At 41.3% G+C, this 23,449-nt stretch overlaps 1 pseudogene; it reads left to right on the top strand.

Annotated features, from left to right (window-relative positions):
* The first annotated feature begins 6,233 nt into the window (after positions 1-6,233).
* LOC126007093 (double-strand-break repair protein rad21 homolog) overlaps positions 6,234-23,449 on the top strand; it is a 31,994-nt pseudogene continuing 14,778 nt past the window's right edge.

Here is a 23,449-nt window from a genome sequence, read left to right as displayed (position 1 = left end):
CAACTCAGTTTCTTCCTCCGAGTCCTGCTTCTCCTCAGGGGGCTCTGAGGCTGCCGCTTGCAGAGAGGGATAAAGAGTTTTTTGCATAAGAGAAGAAGGCTCCTGGGGGGGGGGGGAGAAAGGGAATCAATATGCAAAAATGAGCTGGAGCGGGAACTGGGGTGAGAGCATTGTCTGGAGACGTGCTTCAAATGCTCCTGGGCATCTTTCACAATTTGCAAGCTCTTAGGGTCAAAAGCAGATTTTACTATGATGCTTTTGAGGAGATCCCAATATTGTTGTATAATCTCTTTCTCGGACTCACTGCCATGTGTGTTAAAATGATTAGTGAGTTCTGCCCCGACTAGATCCCAAGTACTGGAAACTATTTTTGGGCAAGTAATAGCAAACCAAGGACAAATTTTATTAACAAACATTAAAAATTTCAACAAGTCTTTCTCTTCAATTACTATATTTCTACTTCTAAGTACTTCTTGTATACCTTTAATAAATTTTGCTCCTTTGCTCAGACTGGTCCCCATTTTTACTCTGGGACTGTAATGGGGTGGCGGTTTTTCACCTAGGCATTAAACTAACTAAATTACGTTGCTTTAATTTACTTTACCTGACGTAATTTAGCTCCGGGACTCGTTGCACTCTGCCACCCGGTTGTATTTTGTAACTCGAGCCCCACATTGGGCGCCACCTGCAACCTCCCGTGGGAGACCCCCGACCCGCGGGGGTTTGGAAATGAAGGTTGCTAGTTATTAGTGGGTTCACTCGAGCAGAACCGACCTGTAAAGAAGAACTAGAGAAATTAGTAAGAGAAGCCTTCAAGACAATGCATGCTGTTCAAAAAGGAAAGTTTATTGTTGGGGGATCAGCTTTTAAGGGCTGAGATACGTCAGAAGGTGTTACAAGTTTTACACCAATCACAGTTACAAGCATTCATTAGCATAAACTGGGGCAGGTAATAGGGAGGGGCAAAGAGGTACACCTGAGCACGTTTTACTAAAAGGCATAAGATTCAAACAGAGTTCTATAAATTATACTCAACAAGTATAAATAGAACATCAGCTATAATCTTAATAATGTTTGCTAATACAAAGGCAAGTTGCTCTATATCTTTCTTTCTGGCTGGATATATTGGGCTGCTCTGAATTACTTTGTCTATTTCCTTTGTCCTCAAGGCATGGGTGCCTTTGGTCACGTGGGTGACCAGATTAGGAATTACTGAGGTGTCTTTATGTTCTAGGTTTATCAGCTAGGCTCCCCACAAACTCCTATATACACAACAATATCAAGCAAAATTTCGAAAAATATGAAGACCTCTTGCAAGCCCACAATAAATTAAAGATAAAGGCCTTCTATTGAGTCAATGCACATTTTCTATTCATAGAACTGGTGGTAGCACCCGAGTACTGCTAAAAGCAGCCCCCAAACAATAATATGTCAGGGGAAAGAGAGACAGTATAACAGGTAAGATGCTTGCCTTGCACTTTGCCAACCTGTATTCAATCCTTTGCACTCCATATGGTCCCAGAGCTTATTAAGAGTGATTTGTTAATAAAGTAAATCTTGGACACCACCTGTATAAACCCCCCCCCCCAAAAAAAAAAAACTTGCCTGCACCTGAATCCCTGATATCCTATATGGTCCCCTGATTCATACCAGGGCTTATCCCTGAGCATATAACAAGGAGTAATCTCTGAGCACTGCCAGAGATGGCTTTAAGACCCAAACAAAATAGAGATAATAGAAAGTAGGGTTAGGGCTATAACTTTAACTCAGTAGTAGAACATATGCCTTTAATGAGGAAGTCTTGGTTGGATCCCAACACTATCTCCCAAAAGGAAAAAAAAAAACATTCTTTTTTGGTACTTATTCGTTAAATTAATAAGTAAAGTTAGTTATTGGGGAGACACAGAAATCTTTTTTCCAATGGGAAATTAGAGGCTGGAGCATTTACCTTGCATTCAGCTGACCCAAGTACAATCTCTGGCATCCCAAGTACTATCAGGAGTGATTGCTGAGAGCAGAGCCAGGAATAACCCCTGATCACTGCCAGGTGTGGTCCCAAAAACAAAAACAAAAGAAAAACAACAACAAAAAAAAACAAATGGGAAATTACTTCATTTCTTCTCTCTCTCTCTTTCTCTCTCTCTCTTTCCTCTCTCTCTCTATCCCACTTTCTTCTTTTTCTCTCTCTCAGTGAAATACTACATTACTACATCTCCCTTCCTGGGACATTATTGGTGTGATTTCAGTAAAAATCTGGAACTTCCCAGTAAAATTAACTAGATAAGCTCAGGAATTCTCTGGGTGGGAATGATATGGAGGCTGTGGTATGGCTTAATGCTTTCATAGACCTAGTAGCCATGCACAGACATAGCATATATTTTGCTTGTGGCACCTCTGGCTTGAACTCGAGTTTTGCATATTCTCTTAAGCACCATCAGGAGTGGTCCTTAAATAAAAAAATATTAAAGTATACTTTCATAGTCTGATTTTATTATACAACAGAGAATAAAACTAACCTTTTAGCTAAAACGTTTTCTGTAAAATACAATTATAAACCATTAGACTCTCAGAAATTCTCTATCCTAAAATCCATAGTTGGACCCAAAAGAATCTAAGCAGGTTGCACAAATAAAATGATAACTATAACATACATACTCTCTTTTGTGGGGGCACAATTTGAGCAGCACCAGAGCAATTGTGGAGCTAATTGGTGCTTGGGTCCCTCCTAGGTTCAGGGGAGTGTATATTACTAGTGATCACATCTATAAATTTAGCTCTTAATTCAATAAAAGAGAGTTTTTGGATTTGTGTGTGTTATGCCAGACATTGAACTCATGGCCTCACATAACGGAAGTCTTGCTTTTAGGATTTTGGGTTGTGCGCCTGTGGAAAAGTGGATATAGGGTGCTGTGTAGAACATTTTCTTTCTTTTTTGTTTTGCTTTGTTTTGGGAACCAAACCTGACAGGATTGGGGACTACTCCCAGCTTTGTGTTCAGGGACTCTGAGTGGTGCTCAAAGAACCATGTTATGGTGGGGATTGAACCTGGGCCTTCCACATACAAAGCATGTGCCCAGCCCTTTGTATTATCTCTCTGGGTCTCATTTCCTGCTTTCAAAGAGCTTATGTTTTTTTTAGAAGGCAAGTTTGAGATGGAGAGAAGGCTCATCATGAACCAGAGCAACTGCTTTTTATGCTGGAGTTCCAGCATAAAAGGGCAACATGGATCCCAACTCTGAACCAGAAATAATGGGTTCTGAAAACCTCTAGATTTAACCCCTGCAAAAAGGAAAGTTTTACATAAATAATAAAGTAAATGGCATGAAATAAAAAGCACAGGATTTTGGTACACATCCTTATGATACTCAGGGAACCATGCCAGGTGCCCAGTATATTACACTTTACACTATTATTACTCCAGATCCTGCATGGAGCCCTGTTTATACAAATGTGCCTGAACTTTATATTCTCTTATCCTGCCTTATGAGAAAATTATAGGGGTTTCCCCCTGGAAAAACAGCTGTCTTGTCCTCTCCCTTCTGATGGAGACCAGGATCCTTCCTCAGGAGCTTCTCTGACCTATTCTCCTGCTCAAGGTTTCCAACGGTTTTCCACTTTGTTGCAAAATTGTGCAACCCTACGCAAAGATGCTGAATGGGAGAGGTGAGTCAGAAGTATTCTCTCCTATATCAGGGTTTTAGAACTTTGTTGTGATGATCATCTGTAGTGCTCAGACCACTGTCAGTTTAGGGCAGCAGTTTTCATTTATTTTATTTGTATTTACTTATTGCATTTATATTGTATTGTATTTGTATTATTATTTTCATTATATTATTGTACTATTGTATTTATTTCTATTATTTTATTTGTATTTAGTTTTTAAAAACTACTCTGGAGGGTCTGAAGTGAGAGCACAGTGGGTAGGACACTTGCCTTGCACGTGGCCAACCCAGGTTTAATTCCCAATATCCCACATGGTCCCCTGAGCCTGCCAAAAGTTATTTCTGAGAGCAGAGCCAGGAGTAACCCCTAAGCACCACCAGTTGTGGCCCCAAATAATAAAAATAAGCAAAAACCAAATAACTAATTTAGATGTCTTTATTAATGTATCTGTTTGTTTTTTGGTCATACCCAGTAGTGTTCAGGAGTTACTCCTGGTTTTGCACTCAAGAATCACTCCTGGTGCACTAATGAGGTCATATTAGATGCTGAGGATCAATCTGGATGGGTTGTATGCAAGACAAGTGCTTTGCCCTTCATACTATCACTCTGGCCCCTATTATTTTTGGAGTTTTGGGGGTCTGTCACACTTGGCGATACTCAGGGATCACTGTTTTGCCTTAATTTTGATAGAAATATTGGTACAAACCAGAAAATGATAGAAAATCCTCAACATTTATAAACTTTTTTTAGGCACTATTGTTAGAATGTAAGTTTAAAACTAAGTTTGGTTTAGAATTAACTGCTTGTTCCACTTCTGTAACCTAGCCTTAGTATAGACATAACTGCAGCCATGATAGGTCACTCGCAAGTGGTGCAGATCCAACATGCTGGTAATAAACTCAACTGCTTTTTCATTAATGACTCATCTCCTAGTGGTCTTTGTGGGTTTGGAGCTAACATTTGGGGGCTCACTTGGGATCCTGACACACAGAGACAGGAGAACAACAAACAGTAGGGAGAAAGGCAATTCGGTTCAAAATTGTCAGAGGTCAGTTTCAAGTTTCCCTCCTAGAGTTGCAGTGCTAAGCTAGCTTGCTAACCTGGAAAGCTGGAGTGCAATGAAGGAGGAGGAAGATACTGTTTTAAGCAAAAAGATAATAACATTTATGGATGTTGGGAAAAAGAAAGGAAATTTTGTGAAAGTGTGACCGGTTGGTTACAAATTGAAATGAAAGAAAGTTACAGGGCTGGAGAGATAGCACAGTGGTATGGCATTTGCCTTGCAAGCGGTGGACCCAGGACCAACGGTGGTTCGAATCCCGGCATCCCATATGGTCTCCAGTGCCTGCCAGGAGTGATTTTTTTGTTTGTTTGTTTGTTTTTGTGTTACACCCAGCAGTGCTCAGGGGTTACTCCTGGCTCTATGCTCAGAAATCGCTCCTGGCAGGCTCGGGGACCATATAGGATGCCGGGATTTGAACCAATGACCTTCTGCATGCAAGGCAAATGCTTTACCTCCATGCTATCTCTTCGGACCCGCCAGAAGTGATTTCTAAGCAGAGAGCCAAGAGTAATCCCTGAGTGCTGCCGGGTGTGGCAAAAAAAACAAACAAACAAAAAGTTATAGAATTAATATAAAGAAGTGTGCAGAAGGTTTGAAGTATGTGAAATAAGGAAAAAATCCTGCATGGTCAAACTGGAGTGTTATTAGTATGTCTCTAAATTAGAGGTGATCCAATGTTTTTGTACAGAGAATTCTATGGAAAAGGAGCTTAGATGCTCTAAACTCATGTTATAGTGCTCTTGGAAAATTGGATCTGTAGAAATTACAGGATTTTCCAAATGGAATTTAAAATTATTTACATCATGGTTGTTCTCTGTGTTCTGTAAATTGAGAAACATTGCCTTTTCTCTCTTCTTGGCACCTTCAGTATTTTTGATGCTTCACAGCATTATGTTGATTTGCATTAATATAGGCAGGAAGTTTTTCTCTTTGTTTTTTTTTTTTTTTTTTTTTTTTTTTTGGTTTTTGGGCCACACCTGGTAACGCTCAGGGGTTACTCCTGGCTATGTGCTCAGAAGTTGTTCCTGGCTTGGGGGACCATATGGGACACCGGGGGATCGAACCGCTGTCCGTCCAAGGCTAGCGCAGGCAAGGCAGGCACCTTACCTTTAGCGCCACCGCCCGGCCCCAAGTTTTTCTCTTTGTAGTGGGGATTACTCCTCCAGACTGGAGATCTTAAAAGTCAGTTAGGGGACCCCAGAGCCCTCTTTCAGGAAAACAGAGTTGAAAGGGGTTGCGGTTAATTGACAAGCAGGTCCAGTACTCTTACAAGTACTATGCTGATCTCAGGAAGACCATTGAGGTGAATTGACCTAGGGAAATCAGAGATTGTCTATGAATGTCTGGATCTGCACCAACTGGCCACAGCCTGGGCTCTGCTCTCAGCATCAAAATAAGTTCTGGAGATCATTATCTCTCCCAATCCTGAAGAGGGATGAGACAGACCCCCTCCTACCAGGACACTTTTACAGAGAATGAGAGACCCAAGGTCACCTTCTGGTTCATCATGTTGACCTACCTTTGCATCTTTACATCAGCCAGCCTGGATAACCCTGATGTGATGGGTAAAGTATTAGTGCCTTTATTAGTAAACAACCTGCTCTGTCCTTGACCAATAAATCCTCTGTAAATAATGGGTACCTCATATGGAAATGTCACCAGTCTTGCTGGGTTTATGAAAAGGAACAAGCCAAGTTTATTCAGTCATCTGGCAAGGTTTGATGTGAAGATGGAGAGAAACTATGTTTCTGAAGCTGACTGAATTAAATGCATTCTAGTAGGATTAATTTAAAGCCCTCTCCTCTTGGGTAACCTATATGAAAGTATACTTCTTGGTGGTAATAGACTGGTCATAATGAACTAAAAGCTGTACATGAGGTCACTAGTCTGGCTAGATAGGACAGTAGGAGAAGTAATTCATTATAGAGGGAGCTATGTTCTCCCAAGGATAGAGAGGACCATTTACTGCTCCAGGACTTGTTTGGTTTAAATAATATTCCCCTTGTCTAATTGATTTGATATTTTTCAGATGTTGATAACTGCAGAATCAAACCAGTAAACTGCCTAATTAAGAGCCAAAATAACATAATATTTCACCCCTTCTTATGGATAGAGCCTACACAGTTCCTTGCCAGCCTGAAGAAATTATTCTGAAGACAGACCCTCATCCACATTCCCTTTTAGTGATTTTTGAGTTTTCTTTGCAGATGTTTACTAAGTAAAAATATATATTTAGTATTTCACTTTCATCAAGCTCCACCAACTTTACAATCACTATGTTCATTTCTAAAAGTAAAAGTATAAAGATTAGAAGCCTAAGAGCTTTTATTTCCCTCTGCACTCGTATGTTTATTGCAGCACTAGTTTCTTTATTTTTAATTTATTTAAAAAACATGCATTACATAGTTGGCATAACTGATAATAATACATTTGTTTTAGGAAGACCAAAAGAAACATGATTAAAAAAAATAGAAAATTGAAAGAAAAACTAAAGAGATGGAAGAGAAAGGAAAGAATATTTTTGAAAATTATTGAATCATAATGAATTAATTAAAGTACCAGCAGAAAGTTTAGTATCCTTTTCTTTCTTTCTTTTTTTTTTTTAGAAAGGATAAGAGTTAAAAAAAAAAAAAACAGTAATAACGATGTAAGTGGCAATTGTTTCTGAGAAGGTGAATCTATACGGAAAGAATTGGAACAGACACTAAAATGGTTTGGGTGGTAAAAAGAAAGAAAGAGCAAATATTGTGGCTTTCCTGGTAATGTTAAGGGTAAAAGAATTAGCACCAGGTGTGGGAGATATTTTTTCAGACCCAGAGCAGGAAAGGCAATCGCCTTCACATCCCTGAGCTACTGGATTCTAGGACCTTCTCCACCTCAACAGGTATTTAAGTTTCAGGATTAATGAAGACCCAGGAACCTCCTATGTTCTCACAGTGGAGAGTCAAAAGGACCTCCTGCAGATTCATCTGACTGAGCTCCCAGGACCAGGATTGAATGTAGATCATTCTGATGCTTCTGATGGCCCCCATTGTGCAATGACTGGTAAGAATGAATATACCATTTGCTTATGGACTATACTTGGAACTCTTACCCAGACTGGGGATGGAGGATTTGTGAGTCAAACAATCAACCCAGGGATTCCTCCCCTATGTAATTTGTTTGGGTTTTCTGATTACTGTATTTGCCGGCATATAAGACGACCCCTAATTTTACAGTTAAAACATAGGTTTAGGCCTATATTCGCTGTATCAGAACGTTCCTGTGCTGCAACTGTATGTACCACAGTGAGCCAATCACAAAGCAAAGGTTTAAAGGTTATACTGTAATAGACTTCCTCTCTGACTCTGGCCAATCTGAGGAGGCTTTTTACAGTGTAGATTCGGGTCCAGAGCATTGTCTAACTTGCATGCATAAAAAGCCTGCTTGGATTGGCTGAGTTGGTGCAGGATCGAGTTGGAAAATTCGTTTTGTGGCAATATTCAGACAATTTTGTTTGTTTGTTTTGGGGCCACACCGGCATTGCTCAGGGGTTACTCCTGGCTGTCTATTCAGAAATAGCTCCTGGCAGGCACGGGGGACCATATGGGACACCGGGATTTGAACCAATCACTTTTGGTTCTGGATTGGCTGCTTGCAAGGCAAACACCACTGTGCTATCTCTCCGGGCCCATATTCAGACAATTTTTGTTTAGCAGCATATTGAAACATTTTTCAGGATATACTCGGCGTATAAGATGACCCCCAATTTTTGGTTGACTTTTTTTTGTTTCAAAAGTCGTCTTATATGCCGGAAAATACAGTATGTTACACCACTACTGAGATGTAAGTATTAAGAATTGGGTACCACCCCAGGGGTGCAGGGCCTGGGATAGGGAAGTTGCCCTGAGAATTCTCATTTTATGCTTGTCCAGAAGGAAACCCCCAGAAATGTGGGGGAGAGGTTAGCTTTCTCTGTAGGGTATGAGAATGTGTCAGGAAAGCAACCTGGCAACACACAAGCCCCAAGATCAAATTACAGAGGAAGCCAGACTCTAATGTTAAGGCTGGAGATCTCAGGTACAGCCTTGGGAGTGCTGTTTACTTTTCAGAAAACCAGAGCTGTCTTGCCCCAGGTAGGGTCAATAGCACCTTTAAAAGAATGTGTCAAGGGGCTGGTGAGGTGGCACTAGAGGTAAGGTGTCTGCCTTGCAAGCGCTAGCTAAGGAAGGACCGTGGTTCAATCCCCGGCGTCCCATATAGTCCCCCCAAGCCAGGGACAATTTCTGAGAGCTTAGTCAGGAGTAACCCCTGAGCATCAAACGGGTGTGGCCTCAAAAGCCAAAAAAAAAAAATCTTTGACTTGTGTTTGGGGCCGGGAAGGTGGCGCTAGGCGTAAGGTGTCTGCCTTGCAAGCGCTACCATAGGACTGACCGCGGTTCAACCCCCCGGCGTCCCGTATGGTCCCCCCAAGCCAGGAGTGATTTCTGAGCGCATAGCCAGGAGTAACCCCTGAGTGTCAAACGGGTGTGGCCCAAAAACCAAAAAAAAAAAAAAAAAAAAAAAAGATTGTGTCAAAACTTACTCCCTAGTAGGAAGCATCAATTAAGACAAATAAGGAGAATCTAGCCAGCAATCCAACACTGCCTTAATGTGCCAGTGTTAGCCCCACCATCAAGCACTGAGTAGAAAAAAGCCTAGGATCAGACTTCCCCAGAAATTGCCAAAGACTGTTGATTGTGCATACACATAGAGTACTCTGGACTCCGGAAGTGGCCCTGCAGAATGGGGGGTGGGGACCTTGTTTTTCTGCAGCAAGAAGTACTCTGTGCTGATTTAGGCAAAGAATGTTGTTTCTATACAGATCATTCTCAAGTAGTTAAGGAGTCATTAGCAAAATTTAGGGAATGGCTGGTGAATAGCGAAGTTATGGTTTGAGTCTTGGTTCAATGCTTCCCCATTCTTTCCTCATTCATGGTGGGGGCTCTGCTCATACTTATTATGACTTTAACCTTTGGCTCCTGCATATTGAACAAGCTAGTAAGTTTTGTGAAAGACAGAATTAATATAGTTCAACCAGCCTCTAAGTGAAATAACTATATGAGGTCAGGATTGACCACATGTACAAGAAGGAGGGAATGTTAGAATATAAATTTAGAATTAAGTTTGGTTAGAATTAACTGTTTATTCCACTTCAGTAACCTACCTTTGCTATAGACATAACTACAGCCATGATAGGCCACTCGTGAGAGATGCGGCCCCAGCATACTGGTAATAAACTCATCTGCTTTTCCATTACTGAGGTTGTCTCCTAGCAGTCTTTGTGGGTTGGATCTTGAGTCCAAAGCTAACACTATGACTTACAATGCTCTAAGTGTTAGGGTTTCAAGCATGCTATATCCAAACACCTCTTCCTCTTGTTCTTTTTTTTCCTGTTGTCCCTGCAATGGTAAGCCAGCTCTGTAGCTCAGTTCTCAGGTTCTACTGCCTTTATTTTTTAAGGCCAGATCCAGCTATTCTCAGCACTTACACCTGATTCTCTGTTCAAGATCATTCCTTGGAGGGAGTAAAAAGACCATTTAGGGTTCTAGGGATCAAACCTGGGTTGGCCACATTCCAGGCAAGTATATTACCTGCTGTACTATCTCTCTAGCCTCAAGATCTGCTGCTATAGTCCATTTGTTATAAGTTATATGTTCCTAATTTTTTTTAATTTTTGAAATTATACTACTTTTGGTGTGTGTGGGGGGTTCACACCTAGAAGTGCTCAGGGACTATTTCTGGTTTTGTGCTCAGGAGTTGCTCCTGGGTGGTACCTGAGGGAACTAAGTTTCCTCATTATAAAGCATGTGCTCTGCCTCACTGAGCTATGCTCCATTCCTCAATATTTTTTTCAAGTGCAAAGGAGTTCTGAGACTTAAAAGCTGCAGAGACACTGCTCTGTAAGTATTCTGGGCTCCATTTGTTCTCATTCTTGCTCTTACTGAGGAAACTCACCTAGACCCATTGCTTCAGCAGTTACCTACAATTTATGGATAGCTGTAGAAATCCCATGCGTTTTTAGAGACTGCTCTGCAAGGGCCTAGAAATAAGGGGAATGAGATTGGCCTCAACACTTGAATTAATTAACCTCATTCAGAGGGTGTAGTTAGCTATTCACTCATTCAACAACTATTAATTGAGCACCTATTCTGTGCCAAGAATGCTTTCAGATAGTGGGGTTTCTGTAAGAAAAATAGGACATTATCTGTAAGAGTTTGGCTTATGACATACCTGAGATAACCACACATACTAGGTTCCTTTCTCCATGAGGGACTATTCAGACAAAACATAAAGGAAAACAAAGAAATATAATAAATACTGTGTATGTGTGGGTATGTGCGTATTTGTTTTGCTTTGCCTGGAAGTCATACTGATAGTATTCTGGAGCTACTCCTGATTCAGTGCCCAGGAGTTGTTCTAGGTAGTGCTCAGGTACCAACCAGTGCTAGGGTTTGAACCCTAGTGTCCAACAGGCAAATCATGTGCTCATTCCTTTGAGCAATCTTTTCCACTCCTGCCCTACATACATCATGTTCCCCAGTAGTCATTCTGCTAGAGGGGCTCTGGGGGATTGGGTTTTATTTTTTAATAGGGAGCAGATATGATGCAAGAAAAGTTCCTTAGGACCAAAGAGCAAGGAAGGAAGATAGCCTGGAGGGCATGTTTTAGGATTGTTGGCTCAGGAACAAGACCAGACTAGCCTCCTTGCAGTACAGGCTGTGCTGTGCTCCAGGTGGAATAAAGTGCTGAGCCACCATGAGGTCACCTAAGTACTACCTTGTAGATACTTCCTTTAATTAATTAATTTTGGTTTTGAAGTCACATGTGGTGGTGCTCAGGGGTTACTCTTGGCTCTGAGCTCAGCAATTGCTCCTGGTGGTCCTCAGAGAACAGTATGGGATGCTGGGGATTGATCTTGTATAAGACAAACATCCTACCGGCCCTGCTGTGCTATCACTTCAGACCCTGGACACTCCCTCTCAAGGGCAAAGAAACAGGGAGATAAATAGCTCAAATAGAGTTATTTCTAGAAATGAGTCCTTCTTAAATTAGAAAAGTGAGATACTTTCATTGGTTATTTTAAGTTCCAACATTTTTTTGCATATCTGAGATATGATGTGATTAAATTCAACAGTGGAATAGGGAGAGGCTCAAGAGAATCTCAAAGACATGATCTCATGCTTTGCATGTGGACACCTCAATTGCATGGTCCCCTGAGTGCCACCAGGAGCAATCCTTGAGCAAAGAGAACAGAGCTGGAGTAGCCCCTGACCACCTCCAGGCATGACTCCAAAATGAAAGCTAACAAAAATAAAACTGTTTACATTCACTATTGTGGAGTGGAGAAGATCGAGATCACACCCAGATATTTGAGGAGCTATTCCTGGTTCAGTGCTCATAGGATCAAAGTGGAATCATTTACATACAAGGCAGGTACCTTAACCCCTGTATTTCCTCTCTGGCTCCAGCATTCATACTTGTCAATGGACTTGTGTGTCCCCTAGCAAGAATGATTTCTTGAGACCTTTCACTCTCCTCATGCATTAATCACGTGGGAGACAGGAGGCTGAAGAAAAGAATTGGCAAAGCAAAGAGATCAGGGAAGACTGGCCCTTAATGTTCAAGTCCATGTTTCCCATCATTTCATTCAACTATATTGCCTAGAAGGAAAAAGCAGGAGAGAACTCTGCCTCCATACTACAGAAGACAAAAAAGAGAAAGGAGAGCTGAAAGGAAGACAGTTGAGTGGAGGGTCTCCTTCAAAGCATGGAAGTGCTGGCTTTTGCCAAGTTGAAGAAGAAAGACAGAGAGCCTGGTTCTGTCTTGGGCTCACCTGTCAGATTAGAGTTTGGAGTAACAATAAAAATAAGGATTGTCCACAACTAAGCGGAAAGTTTCCTGGCACCACAAAAAGACCTTGGGGTGTGATAATGAGCATGTATGGAGCCAGTAGTTGTTCCCATGTCAGTATGCTTCAAGAGTAGAGAAACCCTGAATTTCTTAGGCCAAGGGAATTTCTTTTCTCTTATTTCCCCCCAAATATACTGTGCCTATGCCAAAAAAAAAAAAAGCGCAAAACCTTGCCACATCAGCATTCCTTTCTTCATTTTTTCCTTTTTTCTTTCTTTTTATTTATTTATTTACTTATTAATTTTCTTTTTTCTCTTTTTTTCTTTCCTTTCTTTTTCACTCTTGTGGTTATTATTTGGTGTTTTTTGTTGGTGGGTGCTTTTTTTTAGTGTTGTTGTTTGTTGTTTTTTTTTGTTATGTTTTCCTGTTTGTCTTTCGTCTTTTTTTTTTTTTTTTTGTCTTCTTTCAACAGAACCACACAACTTGAATCATCTTGTTCTGCCTCATGAATTGAGGGGAAAAATAAAAATAAATGGTACCAGGACCAAACAGTCATATGAACATTGAGTGGAAATAAAAATGATCAGACTTAAACACCAAACCCAAAGTCAAGGACAACAGAATTGAAACCATACAACAGACAGGAATAGTTAACACTAGCACACCACCAGACAAGGAGGGAGATATGGGAAACATGCTGGGAACAAGGGTAGAGGGAGCACAACACTGGTGGTGGGAATGGCCCTGATTCATTGTCACTATGTACGTTATACATTACTGTGAACGATTTGTTATTCACTTCGGTCACAATAAAAATTATTAAAAAAGAAAAGAAAAAGAAAAAGAAAAGAAGGATCGAAGAACCCTCTTCTCTTGCCAGATCCACAGCATCCCACAAAGCTGGGCATTGTAAATAGCCATATTACGTGAAACTCATACACTAGAGGTGGGTTGGACAGAGAGTACACCATGTTCGGTGCTTGCTTTAAATAAGAAATTGGAGGCAAAAGAAATGACCAAAGAACTGGAGTGCATGCGTGGTGTGCATCAGGCCCCTAATTTAATCCCTGGCACTGAATGGCCCCTAAGAACCTATATCCCTGGTAGACCGATTATAGTGCTGCCTTACCAGGCCCAAATATAAAACCATTTACCCTGACATTGAGAGCACCACCCTGACTTATTCCCCCTTACATCAAATAAGAAAGGAGAAAATAAATTGAAGTTATCTGCTAAATAAGAAGCAGTTGCTGCTCTCTTAAGTTGTGCTCTCCTGCCTTCTATAAACATATATGATGTGTGGATGCTTCCTCTTACACCCTGCAGTCTGAGTCCTTCCCCACCCCAGGATATTAGGTGAAATTGCTTTCTCAGAGGGGGCACACCTGCTGTAATTATTCATTTATCTAAGCTAATATGTATAAAGCTTAAAGTCTTTCTTCAGTACCAGAGTTCTAAACTCACCTCTGTGATCCAATCTCCTGAAATGTGAGAGACTGGGAAATGGATCTGGTTACTGGAGAGCCATGGAAAAAGCCAAAAGTGAAAAAGAAGTTGAGAAGGAAAGAAGAGAAATATTTCTAAGTACTAAAGCAGCAAAATTTCTTGTTAGGACAGGACAAGGAATGAGTCATGGTGAAAAAAAAGAAAGTGGCTTTGAGGCCTGTGTCTGTGTCTGGGTCAGTGTGCACACATCATGCCTCATGTCTGCTGGTTGTTTGCTGTACAGATGGATAAAGTTCTCCATGAATACTTGTAACTTTATTATTATTTTAAACACATAGTGGTGCCCAGGTGATCATGCAGTGCTTTGATCCATCTCTTTGTCACCAAATTATTTTCTAAACCTATCATTTGATCCATTTTTTGGCTTTGTTTTGTTTTGGGGCTACACCTGGTGGCCTTCACGGGTTACTTCTGCTCTGCATTCAGGAATTATTTCTGATGCTACTTGAGGGACCATATGGGAGGGTGGAAATAAAACCTCAGTCAGCAATGTACCAGGCAACTACCTTATCCACTGTACTACCTATTCTACCCCATTATTGATCATTATTATTTTGTTTGTTTGGGAGTTATATTGACAGGGTTTATTTCTGCTTAAGGTTTATTCCTGACTCAGTTCTTGGGTACTTTTTTTTTTTCCCTTGGGTACTTTCAGAGATCTTGTGATGTTGGGGATTGAACCTAGGTATCCTATATGCAAAGCATGTGCTCTAACACTTTCTCTCTCTCTCTCTCTATTAGTTTTATTATTTTTTAAATTAAACACTGTGGTTACAAGGTTGTTATACTACAGTTTCCCCCCACAGATAAAGTTGTTCATAATTGAGTTATAGCCATACAGTATAATAACCTTCATCAGTATGCATTTCCCATCAGTAATGTCCCCAGATTCCCTATCACTCTCTTCCCTCTTCCCTCCCACCCTTCACCACTTGTCTTTGGAGCAGACATTTTACTTCTCTTTCTTTTCTCTTTTCTTTTTTGACACTATCGTTTGCACTACTATTAATGAAGGAGTAACATGCATGTCCCTTATCATAGTAGACTCTTCACTACCCTAACTCCACGCTTTGTAGCAAGCTTCCTACTATGGACTGTTCCTCTTAATCTTTACCTCTGTTGTCTCTAGATATCACACTAAACTGTCTTTTATTTTTCTTATATCCCACAGATGAATGAGATCATTTTATGTTTATCCTTCTCCCTCTGACTCATTTCACTTAGCATAATATTCTTCATGTTCATCCATGTATAGGCAAATTTCAAGACTTTATTTTTCCTAAAAGCTGCAAAGTGTTTCATTGTGTAGATGTACCACCATTTCTTTAGCCACTCATCTGTTGTCATACACCTGGGTTGTTTCCAGATTCTGGCTATTGTAAGTATTGCTGTGATGAACATAGAAATCCAGCACTTTTTCTCTCTTTTTCCTTTATTGTTCAGTGTGTGGGAAGGTGTACCCCTGGTGGTGCTCAGGGATCACTTAAGATGGTGTTTGAGGTGCTGGGGATCAAAGCAGGATTGGCCACATGCAAAACAAGCACCTTAGCCTCTGTAGTCTCTCTGGCCATTATTATTATTGTTTTTATTTAGGTTTAGTTTTTTTAATTTAAATATCATGGTTACAAGCTTATTCATACTACAGTTTTATTTTTCACAGATAAAGTTGTTCATGATTGAGTTATAGTCTCTAACTGTACTCTTGTTCTTTTGTTCTTTGTGGCAAGCTTACTATCATGGACTGCTTTCTTTTTTTAAAAAACAATTGTAGGGGCCGGGTGGTGGCGCTAAAGGTAAGGTGCCTGCCTTCCCTGGTCCCCCAAGCCAGGAGCAACTTCTGAGCGCATAGCCAGGAGTAACCCCTGAGCGTTATCGGGTGTGGCCCAAAAACCAAAAAAAAAAAAAAAAACCAAAAAAAAAACAATTGTAGTTTCTGGTGTTCCCAAACTCTTCCTTGCAATTCAAATAATCTTTTTTCCAACTGTCTTTGAAAAGGTCTAAAGATATAGCTTACTGCGGAGTGCTGTAGATGTGTTAGTATCCCTAAGCAAAAACCTTAGTGGGTCAGATAAATTTCCACTGGAATAAGCGGGTACACAAGGTGGACGAATATGAAATATGAAAATGAAATAAATGAGACCACACAAAATGCATTATATGGGGACCCTCGTCCAAGGGACGAGAGACAAATTTACTTTTTAGCTGATGACATTTATAAGCACAAACTCTGGTATGCAAGGTGTCCTCAGGGAGAACAAAGAGCAGGAGAGCAGTACAATGGGGAAACAGGCCTAGAATCTACATATCAAATGACTATCCTATAGGTGAGAAAGACCCCTGCTAGAGGGCTGTGAAACCAGAGCTAGAGATGTTTTTGGTTTAGCAAAAAGCAGATTTTTCAAGAAACCAGGAGGAGAGAGACAGAGATATTTATGATGTTTATGTAGTTGCTGGAAAATAGATTTTAGGGGGGGACAGAAATAATCATTTACCATCATAGAGCTAGACTCAGAAAAACAAGCTGCTGGCACCAGGTTATACAAACTAGCCAGCAGGGAACTTTTGGTGGGTTTTTGGTACTGACATTTCTTTGTCTGTAGGAAAGCTGAGGCTGGATTTCTATAGTGTCCAAATAAAGAGAAAATGTAATGTTACAGCCATGTTGGAATTACCGCCAATAATCCACACAAAGGGTCAAATGATTGACTTCTGAGCGGGCCTTTTGGCAAATAATTCTTTGGGAGGAAGGCACTGCCCCAGGAAAGGAAAAAGTCACATCTGGTTCGTGCTTTCTTTAAGTGGGGGGTAACAGCGGAGTGTTTACTTTGTGACCTTATGAGTCCTATCACAGAAAATATAATCCCACAGTACCATAACTAAGTGCTTTCAAGTTACAATCTAAAGAGTAGCATCAATCAAGTGTGCAACAACAAAGGGAGGAGGAAACCCTTCTAAAGAAGTCTGAGTAAACATCATTTGGAGGGCACCAAACTGGAAGCAGTAAAGTGCATAGTCCAGCACATATGCAGGTGGGTAAATTATTGTGAGAAAAGGTGGAAACAAAAATGCTAGACCTGGGGGCTGGAGAGATAGCTCAGTGGTAGGGTGTTTGCCTTGCACAGGGCAGAACCAGAACAAGCTGAACCATTAGTTTGATTCCTGGCATCCCATATGGTTCCCTGAGCCTACCAGGGGTGATTTCTGAGTGCAGAGCTAGGAAGCTAGGAGTAACCCCTGAACGTTGCTAGTTGTGGCCCCCAAACAAACAAAAACAAAAACAAGAACAAAAAAAGCTAGAGCTTAGGGGACAGAGAGATAGCATGGAGGTAAGGCATTTGCCTTTTATACAGAAGGTTGGTGGTTCGAATCCCGGCATCCCACATGGTCCCCCAAGCCTGCCAGGAGCTATTTCTGAGCATAGAGCCAGGAGTAACCCCTGAGCACTGCCGGGTGTGACCCAAAACCAAAACAAAAAACAAAAACAAACAAATAAAAAAGCTAGAGCTTTCATTTTGGACCTGATTTGGAAAGTCTAGTGAGATGCTTGTAATTGGTTGTGCCTTTTTTTTTTTTTGGAAGAGAGGGGGATTTGCTTTTGTTTTTGTTTGTTATTTTTGGCCACACCTGGTGGAGGTACTTAGGAGTTACTCCCAGCTCTGCAATCAGAAATCACTCCTGTGGTGCTTCAGAGACCATCTGTGATGCTGGGGATCGAATCTGGGTCAGCCTCACACCAGGCAAATGTCATCTCTGCTGTGCTATTGCTATGGCCCAGGGATGGGGATTAGGCCATATCCATCAACTCTGAAAATTTCTGCCAGTATTCAGGGATCATATGAGATGAAGAGGATCAAAACCAGATAAAGCCCTGCAAGGCAAATACTCTACCTAGATGATCTATCCTGCTGGCCTCAATTAATGACCTTCTTGTTGAATTCAACATGTTTGTCTACCGTTAATCTTACCATGGATTTCATTAATCAGGTTGATCCATGACATTTATTTCTGAATTTTAGTTGCTGGGGATCTATGCCAAGCAAGGCCTTACCTTTCCTGGTAGCTCTCTGGCCCCAGTCATAAACTCTAAATCATAGCTCTACCATAAATTGGAGCCATTTTATTTTAGCCTTCTGTGAACTACATACAATATAGTTCTTATACTTCAGTCCCTGACATTTATTTTGGTATTGAGTCATATGCAGCAGTGCTCAGGGGCTATTCCTGGCTCTGTGCTCAGGAGTCATCCTTGGTAATGCTGGGTGCCAGGGATTGTTCAAACACCTGATGAGGGAAAATAAAGCAAGTGCTTTAATCCCTGTACTATTTATCCAGTCCCCAAATCTATTTTTTTGGGGCCATACCTGAAAATGCTCAGGGGTTACTCCTGGCTCTGTGCTCAGGAATCACTCCTGGTGGACTTGGAGGGCCATATGGTATGCTGGATCCTGGGGATCAAGCCTGGGTTGGCCATAAGCAAGGCAAATACTCTCCCCATTGTACTATTACTCCATCTCCTCACTAACCTATTCTTCAAAATTATACAGTATTGGATATGTACTGTGTTCCAATAGTATATACTATTGGAACAATAGTACAGAGGGTAAGGTGTTTGCCTGGCACACTGACCGACTGGTTCAATTCTTGGCACTCATATGGTCTGGAGCCCCATTGGAGTGATCCCTGAGCAAAGAGCCAGCAGTAAGCTCTGAGCACCATGGGATGTGGCCCCCAAACAAAACAAATAAATAAAATTATAGAGTATCTTCCAAAGATATTTTTGCTCACTTGGAAGATAGTAGAGCACAGTAATAACAAACTCCCAGATGATAGATCATGGAGGAAAAGTCCAGGTAACTGGTGCTGTGATCTTAGAAGAGTTATTCAGTCCTCTCTTTTTTGTTTTTTCTCATGTTAAATGGAGTAATGAGAAATGTGAACATTGATATTCAGAACTTTCTCTAGAATATAGGGGCCAGAGTGATAGCACAGTGGATAGGGTGCTGGCCTTGCACATGGTTGACTCAGGTTTGATCCCCAGTATCCCATATGGTCCCCTTAGCAGGCCAGGAATGATTTCTGAGCACAGAGCCAGGAATAACCCCTGAGCACTGGGTGTGGTCCAAAAACCAACACACACACACACACACACACACACACACACACACACAGAACTTTCTCCAGAGCAGATGAAAAGCTAGCATGCGGGGCCGGGAAGGTGGCGCTAGAGGTAAGGTGTCTGCCTTACAAGCGCTAGCCAAGGAACGGACCACGGTTCGATCCACTGGCGTCCCATATGGTCCCCCCAAGCCAGGGGCGATTGCTGAGCACATAGCCAGGAGTAACCCCTGAGTGTCAAACGGGTGTGGCCCAAAAACCAAAAACCAAAAAAAAAAGAAAAGCTAGCATGCCCATGCATTTGTAGATGTGCCAAGTTTAGAACCCGGGACACCCCAAGAGGATTTCCCCTCCAGCAGTCATTCAAATGCTCTATAGAGGACCATTAGCCTTGGATTTAGGAGAAGCACAAGTGGATTTTTTAGGGGTACACATGGATCTTGCCATAAGTATATTTTCATAGCATGACAATAATTTATTCCCTCTTGTATTGTTTTGTTTCTGAGTAAAACATATTGTTTGTTGAAATACCTTGTTACTTTTGATTGAGGTCTACATTAATGATTTTTGGAAGCTAGAGAGATCAATTAGGGTTTAAGGCACTTATCTAGCATACAGTCAACCCAAGTTCAATCTCTAGCAACCCATATGATCTCGTGAGTACTGCCAGGTGGTCCTAAGGACTAAACAACAATAACAACAAATACATAAGTTATTCACTTTTCAGAATTGAAAGTAAATGAGTTAACTACTGCTCAGTAGTTAATGACACTGTACAAGGTACCAGTTTTATCATCTTTTTTTGGGGGGGGGGGTTTGGTTTTTGGGTTGTACCCGGCAGCTCTCAGGGGTTACTCCTGGCTCCAGGCTCAGAAATCGCTCCTGGCAGGCTCTGGGGACCATCTGGGATGCCGGGATTCGAACCAATGACCTTCTGCATGAAAGGCAAACACCTTACCTCCATGCTATCTCTCCGGCCCCTATCATCATTAGTTTTAAGTTTCTCTCCCTTGCTCTGTTTTCTTCTACTGGCACAGCTGAAGGCATTTCCCCCCCTCTCTTTTAGAAAATGCCTATTCTTCTTAGGGATAATACCTAGATTCAGAGAATACATAAAAAGATTTTGAAAAGAAATTTTGGTCACCCTAGACAAAATTGGAATTAACTCTCCAGAAATGTAGCATTTATGAAAAATGCCTGGAGTTTTAATTATTTGGTTTACCAGGGAGAAAAATCTCATTTGTACTAAGAAGCTATTTCTCTAACTTACACAGTCTGAGTATATGGGTTTAGCACTCCCTGTAATTTCCTTTGCCAAGAAAAATCAAATAATTACCCTCAGGCTCTACTTCTTTACTCTTTGAGTCCAGCTCAGAGAACTCCATCATTATTCTTTTCAACTTTATGTCTTTGTTTTTGCTTTTTAGTTTTTGGGCCACACCTACTATGCTCAGGGCTAACTCCTGGCTTTATTCTTAGAGATTACTCCTGCTGGTGTTTGGGCAGGATATTGGACCCAGTTTGGCAGCATGCAAGGCAAGTGTTCTACATGCAATTGCTCTGGCCTCTCCAGCTCCATGTCTTAAATACACATTTAAGAAACGGGACAGAGAAACTGACAGCTCTTCCTGTCCTCATATTTTTACTAAGGGACACCAATGTTTGAGGAATCAAAGGACCATCTGACAGGAGGCAGGGCTTCCAAGCTAGATGACCAGGTCCCATGCACATATACATCAAGTCTGAGCACAGCTTCTCCCTTCCACCAGGTCTGAAACTTAACCCCTAAACCACCCTTTGAGGCCCAACTGTGAAAGGGCTATGGCCTAGGACAGAACCTTTCAGAAGAAACAGGAGCAGAGGGTAATTTTTGTGCTTGCAAGCTTGCATTCTAGAACAGAAGAATGTGTACCTTTGCACTCACAGTTGCAGGAAGTAGTCTGACTTAGTTACCATGGAAAAATCCCAGGTCTGTTTGCCTTAATTTGTGTGGGACAGATCTCTTCGAAATTATCAGTTAAACATGCCTAGAAAAGCTGAATGCTCTCTCTGTCCTCACACATACCTTCCCAGAAGTGAATTCCAGATGGAAAGAGAAAGCCTTTATACATTTGATATATAAAGTTACTGCACTTCACCACCAGCAAAGGACCAAAGACCCTTAACCATTGTCCGCTCTTTGTCATGTCTAGTCATCCTATGCCTCCTAATTTCCTCAATCTGGAGTTAATATTTTTCCAAACATAGGTATCTGAGAGAGCAGTTTGAGAGATCTTTGACTATGTAAGTTAAATTCCTTGATATTTAGTTCGTAACATATATTCCAAAATTTTGGGATCACTTCTTGAAAATGATCAGCCACTGAAAAGTTCAAATAAAAAATTAGATAAAAAGTTATTTTTGTTTTATTTTGTTTTTGGGCCACACCTGGCTACGCTCAGGGGTTACTACTGGCTCTGCACTCAGAAATTACTCCTGGCAGGCATAGGAAACCATATAGGATTTCAGGGATTGAACCTGAATCATCAGTATGCAAGGCAAACGCCCAAACGCCCTCTCAGCTGTGCCATACCTCTGGCTCCAAAAGTTAATTCTTTTTTGGTGGGGAGGCACACCCGGTGATGCTCAGGGGTTACTCTTGGCTGTGCACTCAGAAATCACTCCTGGCTTGGGGGACTATATGGGACGTCAGGGGATCAAACCACGGTCCGTCCTAGGTTAGTGCGTGCAAGGCAAATGACCTACCACTTGCACTACCACTCTGTCCCCCTTTTTCAGTTTGCCACACCCGGTGGCGCTCAAGGGTGACTCCTGGCTCTGCACTCAGAAATCTCTCCTGGCAGGCACAGGGGACTATATGGGATGCCAGGATTTGAACCACTGTCTCACCTGAATCGGCTGCATGTAAGGTAAATGCCCTACCACTGTGCTATATCTCCAGTCCTCAAAAGAGAATTCCTATTATGGTAAAGCTCACACAATTTTGTAAATATACTGTTATTATCATATACTTAAAATTAATTTCATGCGTTTTATGGACTTTAAAGGTGTGGGTTTTTTTTAGTTTTTTTTTTTTTTTTAGTTTTTGTGTCACACCCGGCATTGCTCAGGGGTGACTCCTGGCTGTCTGCTCAGAAATAGCTCCTGGCAGGCACGGGGGACCATATGGGACACCGGGATTCGAACCAACCACCTTTGGTCCTGGATCAGCTGCTTGCAAGGCAAACGCTGCTGTGCTATCTCTCCGGGCCCTAAAGGTGTGTTTTTTATTTATTTATTTATTTTTGGTTTATGGGTCACACCCAGCAGTGCTCAGGGGTTACTCCTGGCTCCACTCTCAGAAACCACTCCTGGCAGACTCAGGAGACCATATGGGATGCCGGGATTTGAACCACCGACCTTCTGCATGCAAGCAAATGCCTTATCTCCATGCTATCTCTCTGGCCCCATAAAGGTGTATTTTTAAAAAACTTAAAAATATGATTGAGCTCATATTTATTAAATAAAGTAGCAACATATTTAACATTTTAAATCAGGGTCAAGTTTAAAGTGGTACTTCGTTCTGATTTGTTTTAAATTCATGAATCAGATAATCATGACAGAGCTCTGATTAAAAGAAGAATATTCTGGGGCTGGAATGATAGCACAATGTGTAGGGCATTTGCTTTGCACTCTGCTAAAACAGAAGTGAAACTGCAGCATTGCAGAGGAGGACATGAGTTTGCATAATGTTCTAAAAATTCCTTACTTGCAACACTCAGACCAGACTTAAGTTTGTTCTTGCTGGTAAGCGAGCTGTTTTTGTTGTTGTTGTTGTTTTGTTTGTTTTCTTTTTTGTTTTTGTTTTGGGGCCACACCTGGTGATGTTTAGGGGTTACTCCTAGCTATGTGCTTAGGAATCATTCCTGGCAGACTCAGGGGACCATATAAAGATGCCTGAGATCAAACCTGGGTCTTTCATATGCAAGGCAAGTGCCTCACACCTCCCAGCCAGTATTTTGATACACTTTTCCTTAACCCTTTTGTGTTTGTCACTTGCTAAATGTCCTTTGCCTGCTGGGAGTGTAATAACTTTTAAAGTAGACAGAGCAAGATAACTAGAAGATAGTTGTATAATGAAAAAAGTCAAGCAGGAACTTGTCTATAAATCTGCCTGCCAATTAGTCATTGTTCTTATCTGCAGTGAGTAAGACAGCAATTTGAATGCTTAGCTGGCCGGAGTGTGTAGAC

The sequence above is a fragment of the Suncus etruscus genome, chromosome 4 (genome assembly GCF_024139225.1).
Source record: "Suncus etruscus isolate mSunEtr1 chromosome 4, mSunEtr1.pri.cur, whole genome shotgun sequence".
Lineage (NCBI taxonomy): Eukaryota > Metazoa > Chordata > Mammalia > Eulipotyphla > Soricidae > Suncus > Suncus etruscus.
This window is presented reverse-complemented; position numbering and strand designations above follow the sequence as displayed.